At 38.7% G+C, this 13,044-nt stretch overlaps 1 protein-coding gene across 4 annotated transcripts in view; it reads left to right on the forward strand.

Moving 5' to 3' along the window:
* CdGAPr (GTPase-activating protein CdGAPr) overlaps window positions 1-13,044 on the forward strand; it is a 394,186-nt gene that overhangs the window by 22,130 nt on the left and 359,012 nt on the right. The window contains exon 1 of one of the 4 annotated variants that reach the window (XM_083121102.1): window positions 10,687-10,728. The exons of the other annotated variants lie outside the window; for them this stretch is intronic. The gene's annotated coding sequence lies outside the window, so the exon portion shown is untranslated. Of the gene's footprint in view, window positions 1-10,686; window positions 10,729-13,044 lie in introns of those variants that run through there. 4 annotated transcript variants of the gene reach the window in all.

Raw genomic sequence — 13,044 nt, forward strand, 5'->3', positions numbered from 1 at the left:
CTCACGCCTCCAGTGGTGGCGTCTGAAACTAACAACGTGCGACAATAAACTTGAAGATATGCTGTATTTATTGATGTATAAACCATTTCTGTTACACATACACTTTCTTCACAATTAACGGTTACTTTTGTATAACTAATTTATAGAAACCAGGTGTGTGTGTGTGTGTGTGTGTGTGTGTGTGTGTGTGTGTGTGTGTGTGTGTGTGTGTGTGTGTGTGTGTGTGCAGGTTGGCTGATAACTCTATTTTCAAATATTTATTTCTGTTAAAATATTCAAAGTACCACAGCACATTTTTTTGACCACTTGTATTTTATTGTTTAGTATTGCATTGTATTTATGTATGAAAATGGAAAATAAAGAAGGAGGATAAAAAAGGCGGTGGAACAGCTTAAATTTGGAAACTGACGTCCTGGTTTATTTAAAAGTACCAGGACACTAAGTGCGTACCCTCGAATGTATGCGATTGATTGATTGATTGGGTGTTTTAAGTCCACTTTATGCAGAGTAAGGTTAATCGGTACTGGACCTACAGTTTAAAGTGGGATCCGAACCACTACGTGCCTCCACCGGGTATCGAACTTGGGAACCCTTGATTAGAAGGCGACGACGCTACCACTGTGCCATCGGAGAGGCCACTCGAATGTATGCGAGTGGAGTTGAGCTTATTTCGGGGGTCCCCCCTTTTCATTGTTGTTTTCCATTATTTCTCCAAACGTTACAATTCGATGTGCACTCCAGCATTTTCCACGCGTTTTCTTGAACGAACAGGTACATTTTCTAGGACCCACCCATCTTAAGAACTTGGCAGGAACTTCGAATATGACTTGACGGATCTTGTTTTGCAGATCATTAACATTCTGTGGCAGTTTCTGCATCCAGAACAGCATGTCTATTACAATGACCCTTCCACCACCGCAGAACCTATAAAAACCACGAAGAAAGGAACCTTCGGCCAAAAGCCTTCGCACATCTTCCCCTCCATCCGTTCACTTGCTCAACCCCTCCCCTCCATGCGCCAATACGATGCATAGGACACGTGGTTCTGCGCAGGTCTTTTTGCATGTGGTCCCACTATATCTTGCAGTAATTTCAGCTCTCGTGAAAATGCCGTCTCGTCTCATGCCTTGTCTCGAAAACGAGACGAGACTGGAAATGTCTCGCCTCGTGAGCCTCAGTGCTCAATCGGCGGGACATCTCTAGGAAATTTCAAGTAAAGTTTCAACAGCACAAGGAATGGCATGCATGGAACAGTAAAACAACGTAAAGTTCACGGCAGTCTCTATGTAACTTTACCAGATATTAACATTTTAAAAAAAGGATGTCTTTACAGTTTCACCCACTCTATAGTTTCATTTACTTACAGTTTAATTTTTAACTTTGCAACCAATAACAATGGATTTTTTTCCTAAAGGGCACAAAAAAAAGGATATATTCTCTTTGAACGAGTTCGACAAAAATTAGCCAAACTTTCTGAAAGTTATGTTTCAACAATAGCGGAGGCCTGTGCCGTAGTTGTAGCTTTTAATACGCCCCGCCCTGTCCCTTTGAACCATTTCTGCGGCCATCTGACGCGCGTGCTTGTGAAGTTCAGCGCCGAAATGCTTCCGCATAGCTTTGTGGGCGACGCAGCTGTGGCCACGTGCTCATTGGCGTTCTTGAATTTTTCATACAGGCGGAAAGGCGTCGATGTTAGTTGCTTGTACAGTGCTGAACGCTGGAAAATCAATTGTTTTCCAGCCGAGTTTTACAATTATTTTGTTATTATTTTATGTCTTATTCTTAGGTGGAAATAGCTAAATACTTGAAGGAATAAAAAAGAGAGACAGATTTTCGAAGTGATCAGTGGCGAGCTCTTCATACACCCAGAGTAGTGAGCGCTACCCCTGTCTAGGGGATGTGTGGTCAGCTTGTGAGTCAAGCACCCAACGGACGCGCCACGGAAGTACTATTCTCTCGAATAGTAGCAAATAACATACAATAGTGTGGAGAAATTAAGGGGTGGGTGAGTATCTTCCAGCTTTCGCTACCCCTCTCGGAAATGGCCACAGGAAGTGTTAGTGAGCTACGCTCTGTTACGATAATCTCTGGAGCAAGCGAATGAAAACAAGTAGCCTACTCTGCGCAAGAGGGCTCGACCAATGAACGCGGGAGAGGAGCAGCCGCGGCTGCAGCAACGCGCGCTGCTTTGCTCCGCTCACGCGCTTTCTCCCCTTCTCTACCATTATGCGCGGCCTTGCTGCGCAGATTCCTGGGACAGAATATATACCCTGTCCGCGTAAGTGGCGACTATACAGTACGCATGCGCCTCTGCACATTAGGCGACTAATATTTTCTCTTTGGCTCCTGAGGTATCGCATTTTGTGCAAACTAGCACCTAAATAGCGTCTGGTTTCGAATTCTAAAACTAAAGTTGCCTTTAAGTGTGCGTAATATGCATTAGGGTAGTACTTGTGTAATAAAACACTGTAAAGATAGTTATTATTAAAAAATCAATGTTTTGCCTGTTATTTGTGCTACCGCAGGATTTTTCTATCTTAGGGGTTTGGATGATTATATTTGTATTGACTGTGATATCACTGAAAGCACTTCCGCGTTTCCAAAGTGTTAGACTTCAGTTACAAATTATGGTTGTATGGTGAAGGTGAGAAAAGGAAATAAAACTATTCTACCTGAAGGAAGTAAAAGTTGTTTGTTATAAATTATGAAGCAATCAGGTAATAAATAGAGTAAACATGACAACAGATGGTGATATTAAAAGTGATACTCTGTTATATTTAAATTTATGTTGAGTGTGCGAAGAACCACACTCCTCTTAAGAAAGCTCAAATGTGGAAATGATCCAGTATTCTATTATGGATGGGATTATAGGGTTGTGTCATTTTTCTGTGATTGCGAACAACTTTTGGTTTTAATACATCAATAATGTAAAAGTGGGGAAGAAAAGAAAAACAAGTCTGAACTTGGTATAACGAGATAATTGTGTGATTTTTTGAGAAAGCACCCAAGAGTATATCTTGCGGCCAACGAGGCTCTGGCGTCTTGATTCACGGCCAAGGATAATCCTCTGCAGGATTGTGTGTTGTCCTATCCTTTGTCCACCTTCCCCTTTACAGCTCCAGCGTTTAACATTGGTAAGTTAGTCATCAGAGACAAGTGATGATTTTTGTTACGGTAACAGGCTGGACCCATATATTATGATGGGTGCAAATAACCCAAGTATTGAGGAATCCATTTTTTTTCAGTGAATAAATCCTGAAAATCCAGTGAATAAAATATCGAAGGGCAATGGAAGTTTTGGGGTGCGTTTTAACTTCCACTAGGATTCTTAGTTCTAACCCTCTTAGTGAGGGTCCTAAAAAAAAGAAAAGTAACTTTCCCAGAAACTCTTCTTTGTTTTTCCTTGCCACGAGTTTTCTCGTTAAAAATTCAGATTCCTTAAAATTTTCATGGTTTTGGTGTCATGTTTCATGAGAAGAGCAGGAGTAGGTACTTGAGAGACAGCAGGATGAGTGAGTCATCCTCGTGCAAAACAGTATGTTTCCGGAAAGTTGAGGCGTTTCTAACGGACAGTGTGTAACCAGAAGGAATTCCGCAGGGAACAAAGAAGATAGATGCAAGAAACATGAGAGAACCTTTCACTTTCTTCTTGTATCATCCTCGTGGATGCAATCCGTCAGTTTTTCCCACGTCACTTGGCGGCATTTTTATACTTCTTTTGTGTTTTGGCATGACAGCTACACGGTAGAGGTGACTATGCATGTGGGGAGAAAGCTTTGAGTTAAGCAGAATTTTGCAGAATGTGGAACATCATTTTGGAGCCGTTGGAAAAACTGTAGTGAGTACTGGACGACCTTGTAATGAATAAAGCCTGCAATGAACGAGCTAGGCAGACGCTGGCTGGTATTAAAACCTAAAGCGTAAACAGTAAATATATCTGATCTGTTTGTATCATAAATCACGTTTGGTTAAGCTTTTTGGTAACCAAAAACCCAAAATTTTATAGCCCTTACTAAATTTGGTAATTGTGACTAACTTGGAATTTTATGTAATTTAATGATATTGGACTGAGAGAAGAATTACAAGATTTCATTGCATGCAGTGGTTGGCTACTAATTTAATTTATGCCAACTAGCCTAGACATATGCCTCAAACTATTACTCTTTATGATTATGTCATAATAATGAAAATAATAAAACCCGTGGCGCAAAGGCCCGTGAGGGCCGCCTACCTACCAACTGCCGACCTCACTCCAATATGCCTCAGCAGAGGTGTGAGATCATCCGACCAGACGGGGTGACGTGTGGTCGCACGACAAACCCTCAGTCATTATCGTAGGTTTCCATTACTAGATTATGCTATCCATTCGTAGCTCCCCAATTTCGTCATCATCGTGAGTGGGCACCGGTCCCATACACAAGGCGAAATCTCAGGAAAGAATGTTGTTACGCTCCCCACAAGAGACTCGAACCTGCGGACGTCCCGTAGCTGGAGCCCAAAGCATGGTACCTTAGACCACACGGCCACGGCGCGTGACGTTTATGCCATTATTTATTTATTCATCTTTAATTTCAAGCAAACACGTTAATTAATCTATTAAGTTAAAAAAGTTAGAAAGGCGACTCAATTGTTGGGATCTGACCATCAATATTTTTAAAAATTATTTTACCGGGCAGTGGTCTCACGAAGATTAGGACCACTGTTCTAAACAACTGTGCCCGATTATTTTTTAAAAAATGTTCTGTGAACAATCATTACATTTTCGCTTATATAAACAGTGTTCGGTTACGAGATTTTTTCTTATGGTACCAAATAAAAATAAACTATTCTCTCTGTATAGAGCATGTATCTACGTAGTATGATACAAAATTTCGGATAGTTGTCCTGTTTATCATGCATAAAGATGATAAATTGCAGATGTGTGCACCATAATATATTTTTAAGCACTAAATTATTATAATTACATTCATAAATGCATCCGTCAAAGGCGTACGCACACTCTCTGATTGGAGTGCAAGGCGTTATGCGTGTTGCCTATCTGTACGGCGATTAGTGAATTTGAATAACAAATTTCAATGGCAACTTCTAATTCACTACAGTCACTGTGCGCACCGCTATGAACTATGTCAAAGCCATTTCTCCAGTCAACTTTTTAAAATAGTGTATGCTATTTCTATTAGTTTTTGCCGTCCAGGTTAACATGAACTGGAATGTTTAAGGACGTAACTTTCGAGAGGAATTTGAGGATGCCTTTTCAGACATATTGCTGGAAGAACTGGAGCGAAACCAACGTAAAATCATGTCGTAGCTGGTTATCTCGCCTCGGATGTTCGTAATTCGTATCGAGCGTCCCCTTTGGCTGCGTCGAAGGGATTTTTGGAGGGGGCGGGGGCTGGAAGCGAGCTAACTCCCGCTACGTCGACTGCCTCGTGGAGTGGAAGAAAGCTGTCGGTTGCACTATCAATATATTGAAGGCCCAGCCTGGCGTAAAAGTGACTTCAGTTTTACAGTGATGGGAAGGGCGCACAAAACTCACCTTTTTTTTATTGGAGACTCGTAAAGGAGGAAGACTTGGATCCTCAAGACAACCAGCCGACGGATATTCGTGTACTGTCAGATGGTAGCTTACTTCATTTGCGCTTGCTCTTCATGAAGATGAATGGTGGTGAGATGGATGAGGGGACCCAATACACATGGACAAACGACAATTCCTACCGAGGATTGTATTGGCTGCAGCCTCGCCAGTCTGCAACAATGCAGTCCAGGGTGTACTACGGGGAAGTAAGGTGTCTTATGAGAGGATCACCTCTTATACCTCGCACAAAGAACGATTGATTGAGTTGGCATTTTAAGTCAACTTTATGCACAATGAGGCTAATCGGAATTGGACCTACAGTCTAAAGTGGGATCCGAACCACTATGTGCCTCCACCGGGTATCGAACCGGAACCCCCTGATCACAAGGCGCCATCGGGGAGCCCCCCCCACAAAGAACGAGTTTGTGTTAGTGAGTGTTGCATGCTCTCTATTTCTTTCAAGAGACCATTAAGGCAGCTTAACAATAGCAATACATGCACAACAAAAGCAAAACAAGAATGCAAGACAAATATAAGTATGAAGTCTAATTGATTCGTATCAATAGAAAGCAAGAAATAAGCAAAATCTTACGCATAATAAAACAATTTCAACTATTTTGTATATTATTGACATATTTTACCAGTTGGTAAAATAATTAGTTTGCCACTTTATATAATACCTCATACATGTACATAAAAGTAGCAAGTAAATTCCTTTATATATTTATAAATATATACATTTAAATAATTAGTGAATAACCAGACAACGGATTTAGGTATATGTAAATATATATTTATGTATGAAGCTGAAATCAGTTATACTCCTATTTTGTATTATCTTTGTGCATCATGGCATGTAGACTCTTAAAATGCAGTGTTTATTTTCTATATTTTTACATATGGTTTGGCTCATGTTTTAGTTATTTTTACACATTATTTTCATATTCCATTACATTTCTCAACATATATGCCATATTCGCGCAATAACTACACGTCCCCGTGTGGCCGAAAGAGTTGGGTGAGTGTCTTGGGAATAACTGACTAAGTTGAAATACACTCCCATTACTTCTTGCAATATTGATCGCAGTTTTAGTCAATATAAATCCATTTTAAGAGACAACAGAAGGAATTCATATTCGAACACTTACAACAAAATTTCGTTATTCATTGTCTTGGAAATTTAAAGAAAATTAAGTCCATATTTAACTCCATATTTTGGTTAAAATTACTAAATATTGCATATTTACAGGGTGCGAAATCATATATTTGTGTGTAAATTAAGATCTTCCTCCGCCACCAGTTTTCAATAATTTCGCATCCTGTAAAGTTTCACGTACTACGAACTACGGAAATTGTTCAATTCATTGCGAATGTCGATTCATGTTTCGCATTGTTCCATTCATCCAAAGCAGCTACTTAGTAATAGAAGAAGGGATGAAAAGCGTGAAGAGGGTGAAAGGGAAGCTCTAAAACGAGCCCCTTTACTTATTGAAAGAGTCGTAGGACATGGAATCAATAAACCACGTGATCCTGGCGGGCGGGAAGATAAAACACCTCTGCATACATCTCCCACTCCCGCGCCCATCAAAAGAATCCCCTTGTCTATTTTCCGAATGAAGGGATCTCTGACTTCCACCGGGCAGGGCAGGAGCGAGTTTCTCCCCTCGACCGAGAGGGAGGCCAGGCAGCCAGCTCTAACTGAGATATGTGACTAGAATTTCAAGACCGAGCTGCACACATTCACATGCGACTCTCTCCTATTAGAAGACTGGATTTATTACGTCATTTTCTTTCCCGCTCCTCCAAGATGGGTCCCCGGATCCCCTACGAAGTCGAGCCACCCATCAGTGTCAAACGCACAGTTGCATGTTTGAAGGAGTCGTGGCAGTACAATATTTTCTCCACACAGCCTTGAGACATGCAAAATATTGGAGTGGAAGTCGAGATTGCACTTGCTTAAGGATATTTTTCTCCATCCACTGCAAGAACGACGTTAATCTATCTATCTATATATATAAAAATGGATGTATGTGTGTGTGTGGGTGTATATATTTGTTTGTTCCGGCATAACTCTCGAACGCCTGGAGCAATTTCAACCAAACTTGGTATACCTATCACTTGCAATATGGACATAATATTTTGGGGATAAGACATCGCTGGCACCACTAGGGGTGGGCTGGGAAGGGGTGACATGTAACAATAATCGAGAACCACCGATATTGAATTTCGCACAGACATCCGTGACTTTATGCAATCCGCACAACGATAGTGTTTCTCGGGTTGTCTAACATTCAGGCTGTGTTGCGAATGGAATCCATAGTTTTCGTGATACTCCCAATGCGTTCAACTCCAAGTTCATCACCTATCTGCATGGGGGGAGAGGGAGTGTAAAACAAAATGCCACAAATGACCTAGATTAGTGTCGAATCCATAGTTTTCGGAGTCGCTAAGCTAATTGGTGACATTCACGATTACATTTAAATTAGTTACATTTTACACTATAGTTAGAATTCATTATTTTCGTGTGTAATACAAGATTGGGATAAATAAATACTCGGGCAACGCCGGGTAATCAGCTAGTGTAAATATAACCAACGTGGTTTTCGAAAAGTAGCCTCTTTTTTGTGCATTAATTCTGGTGTTGTTTTGGCCTGAATATATTGGTTATACTACAAGGTCTCACTTCAATATAGCTATCACTATGTTGGTTTGTAAGGGGTGACTCCCATAAGCACTCAAATGTCAACCTCTCTTCCACCCTGGCCTGCATTCTTGCATACTAACGAGGTTCTGGCGTCTCGACTCACATCCAGTATAGTCGTCTGTGGGACTGTGTTGCGTCCTGTCTGTTTGTGATTCTTCTTTCACCCATTTCATATTATCACTTTATATCCCCATCTGTGATGTTTGTGCTGATGCGAGGTGGTAGTAATGATATTGCAGGAGCGGGTAGTAGGTATTGAAGATTTTTTTGTGTGCTTTTGTGTAGCAAATAGTTCAATATCGTGGAAATAAAACGTTCAATAAGTTAAATACTTCACTATCGGTTCCACTCCCATATGTAAACAAACAGTGTTGCCTCCTCAGCGTTCGAAATAAAATACACGGAGTGCAGTTGAAGTGTCTATATCGAATTGTTTGATATATCGTAGAAGATGAGTAGTTGTATCGAATTTCATGAACATAAACCTGTGTCTCGGAAAGACATTTCCTAAGAAATACAGTGTTAAAACCCTTGGAAGCTACATTTGAAATGTGTACGTATGAACGAGGAAGAAGTTAAGTATATGCGGCTTTTGGGATAAATATGTGATGTAAAGAATGTGCAAAGGTGAGACGTAGTGGTAGTTTACAGGAAGAAAGTGTAAGTGAAACGGAAGTGCCAACTATTGTTCGTATGTATAAAGTACAAGCAGGAAATGGAAAATGCAGCATTGATGTAAAAGCAGGCAGGGGTATACAAAAATGCATCAAGCTGTAAACCCGATTCGTTGTTAAGGCCTAAAAAAAAATAATGCATCAATCAAACATTCCTGGTTTGATTTCAGCGTGTAGATTTCAGATATTGCGTGCTTTATACGTTTGACGACACTATTCTAAAGCAACCGCATGTTATGAAGGGTACATCGTCTTTCATACGCGGGTAGTTCCTTTTATGCTACCATCCGTGCCGTAATATTGTCGAAGTGGATGCAGCACCAAGCTGAAGTGTCATCCGCAACAGTGAAGACGCGAGAGGATGGAATAACTCCCCGAAGAAGACGATGGAGATTGCATCTTCCTAAGCTAAGCGAGTTGGTTGTCGAGGAAGCCTGATTTATTCACGTCGCCCCGTTCCTTCCGCACCTCCTCAATTTCACCTGGAGAGCGGAGGTAGCATGGAGGCAGGATTAAGTGGCTCGCTCTAGATCGACGCGGAAGAACAAAGGACTTAGGCGGGAAGCTAACTAGTTTTATGTTGTCTCGCCGCGGAACGACACCTTTGGGGGAAAGTAGTCCTCCGTTCGATCTGGGGAAACCTTGGGTTGCTGTATTTGGGAGGAGCAACCTGCATTAAATCGTACGGGATGAGATAGAGTAAGGGTTCGTGCTTCTCGTTTAGTGCCTCGAGGAAAGATTCGATTCCACCGTGCATCTATACTTTCCAGAAACCTGGACAGCCGTAGGCACCAAATTTCAAATTGAAGGTGGAGCGGGAAGATGCCTTCCTAGGCTCTCCATGTCTAAATTTGTTCCCAAATCATAGTATCATAGTAATTTTTATGAAATCCAACAATAATTTTTAGCATTAGAATTAATTGACGTGTCAAATCTTTCTTAAAAATGAAAATCATTGAATTCTAAGTCGTAGCCTACTTGCAAAATATTGTATTAAAAATTAGAAATGTGATGTGACTATTAAATAATGCAATTTGTTGCTTCCGTTATGCTACAGCATACTTTTAAATTAACTTTTATTAGGTAGGTTATAACCAGGGCTACACTTTTACTGACCTAAAAATTCACCAAATTAGACAAAATAGAAAATCCACCAATGGGCTAAAATTTCCATTAATACGCTCTACAAGAAAAAAGGAACTTAGTGACAATATAAATTTGTAATTTATAAATTGTGTTTTCTCGCACAGCTTACTTCAGTTAGTGAACTATCTATATAAAAAGAAAATGCATAAATTTGATTGTATGTAGATCGATTTATGTTATTTAATTGTTTCTGTTTCTTTAATTAATGTGCAAAAAATGTAGAATTTATTCTACTTACATAATATGCTGTAGTGAAATGTGTTCGTTTTATTTCTATTTTAAAACCGTCAGATAATTATGTTCATCCCTGTATTTTGAAAAATTGAAAATTTGCTGAATATGTCGAGAATGATTATAATATGCTCGATCATATGAAAATGGCCAAGTATGTGTAACGTAGCACCTTAATTTAATTAGTTTTCATAATATGAATTTTTATATATTTCATGGATTATTGTCTCGATTTTTAAACTGAGATCTTGATCTCGGTTACAATCCATACTAAATTTCTTGCGTAGTTTTCAGAGCAACTTTCATGGCTGCTGTCTCTTTTTAACGACATTTTGTTTCTTTATTTGCAGGTAAGAATCCATATCTACAGAGGGTGAAGGCAACATTTTTGCAAGCGAGTAAGTAATTTTACAATGAATTTCAAGGTTCACAAATGAACTCTGTGAGTTGCGTGTAAAATACAGGAATCAAGTCGTGTTTTCGTATTTTATCATTTAATCCAAAGATTAAAGTTTTCAAGAATTACTTTCAGCCGAGAAATCACACAAGATAAACTTTATGACTAATATTTACCCCTAGCTTTTAGTGCCTTTTCTTGAACGAGGTTTGTGAAACAAAAACGAAATTGATCGCCTGTGCACAGTAGCGGCAAAACTTGGAGTAATGGGCAAGGACAGTTTACTTTCTCTTCGTAGTCAATGCTTAGCTTTAGAGGCTATTCACGATTAAATTTACCACCTGAGCGCTAGTGTCGCTTCCAATATGGCCGCTCTATGTAGGATAACTCTTTGTTTACATTCAATAGTAGTACGTAATAGCAGCGTGTTGTCACAAGACCATCTTGAGGTTCAGGCCACAGCGCTCAGTCAAGACGTCATCATCTGGAGGCGATCGTCTTAACGCTGTAAACCCCTTGTCGTAATTTTACCGTAGATAATTAAGGTATATTTATTTCTTTTATGAAGTTAAATTTTGACATTTACCCTCCCGACGAATGTAGAAGAAAAATGTATAATATTGAATATTTACACCAAAATTTTCATTCAGGCCACCACAAAAATTCCTACCATAGCACAAAGAAAGAGTTGATAACCGTTAGAAACTTCCTGGCGGAAAAATTTAAACATTGTATATCTTTGAAAAATATTATCGGGAATATTTGTCAGCTACAGTAAAACTCGTAACTGCTTTTGTATGTAAAATCAATTGATTAAATAAAAAAAGCCATGCTAGGTTGACCGTAACCTTTCCAAGTTAACTAATTAATTAAATTGTCTTTAATTCTACCCAAAATTAATCATCCAGATAAAGCAGATATTCTGCTTAGCTATACAATCTCAATACAAAAGCTTAATTTCTATATCCTTGCAGCAAAAGCGAAACAAATTGGTACAAGGACAATGTTACATTTCTGTAAAGACTAAACCTAAATCATTTGTCATATTGTAATTTCGATCCTATTGACTTTATTGAACGAGAGATAATATACAAATTGAATATTTTCATTGTCGTTAGTAAGATCTGTGACAATAACTTAAGAGTTTCATTGAAAAGAAGCAGATTAATATTTCGATCTTAGCGTTCACTTGGGATATAAACATTTGGAATATTTCCTTGCACTGTTTTTACATTCTGTTAATAACATCGTGAAGAATGTTAATAAATTATGAAACACTAAACATTATCACTGATTTAATAATCAAAGTTACGAACATTGAAGCTTCACAAAGACAAAAAATAAAAAGCAGTTCATATGAAACAGTATTATAAAATTTAATACATTTGAAGTTCATATTAACATAGCTAGGTAACAAAATGCTTTCTGTGTGAGAACATTTGTATTTGAAACATAAGTAATATATTCTTGGATAGTATTTCACACGAATATTTCATCGAAGTTCTTGTTACACATCGCACCCTTGTATTTGAATGTACAACATATCTTCCGATTAGTATAAAGAACCATAAAGCGGGATAAAATAAGAATGTAAATGTACACATGTATCAACTTTACACCGTTGTATAGCGCTCTTTCATTAAGCACATTTTGAAACTGAAAATTTGTGTAAATAATATAAAAATTTTATCGAATGCTTGCATAAAATTTTCACTAACCAATTGCTTTAGTAGACACGAACGTAATATTTTAAACGTTGGCTAAATCTTGAAACAAATTAATTTGCAATCATAAACAATAATATTAACATTAACCACCGTTTGTAATTCAGGGTAAATTATTTGATATTTCTAAAAACAAATGTTGACAAGAGATAAAACATGACCACATTTAAGAGTATATTAGATGCCTATTCCGTACACATGAAATGTTTACCTCATGAACTATAACTCTTATTTATTTATGAGTATAAAACCTTTGTTACTTAACTTGTATATTTTCGTAGGGACCGAATCACATGGAATTGCCCTAAACATTTCTCATAGCATCTTGAAGAAATGTGAACGTTACTCTTACCTTTTTCATTATAATTGCCTCTGTAATTGAGCACACAACACTTATACACCATACCTCTTGCACATTTAAGCATATTTACAAGTCATTTAAACTCCATTATAGTTCCTAAATTTGCATTACAATTCCATATTCACTAAAAAGGTCCATCATTGATTCCGAAGAAGCAAATCAGACATGGCGGCTATCTCGCCTCCAGTTGATGACGATTAGTCACGTGACCGGAGCAAGCCATGAGGCTTTC

This window comes from Lepisma saccharinum, chromosome 4 (assembly GCF_977018435.1).
Source record: "Lepisma saccharinum chromosome 4, izLepSacc3.1, whole genome shotgun sequence".
NCBI lineage: Eukaryota > Metazoa > Arthropoda > Insecta > Zygentoma > Lepismatidae > Lepisma > Lepisma saccharinum.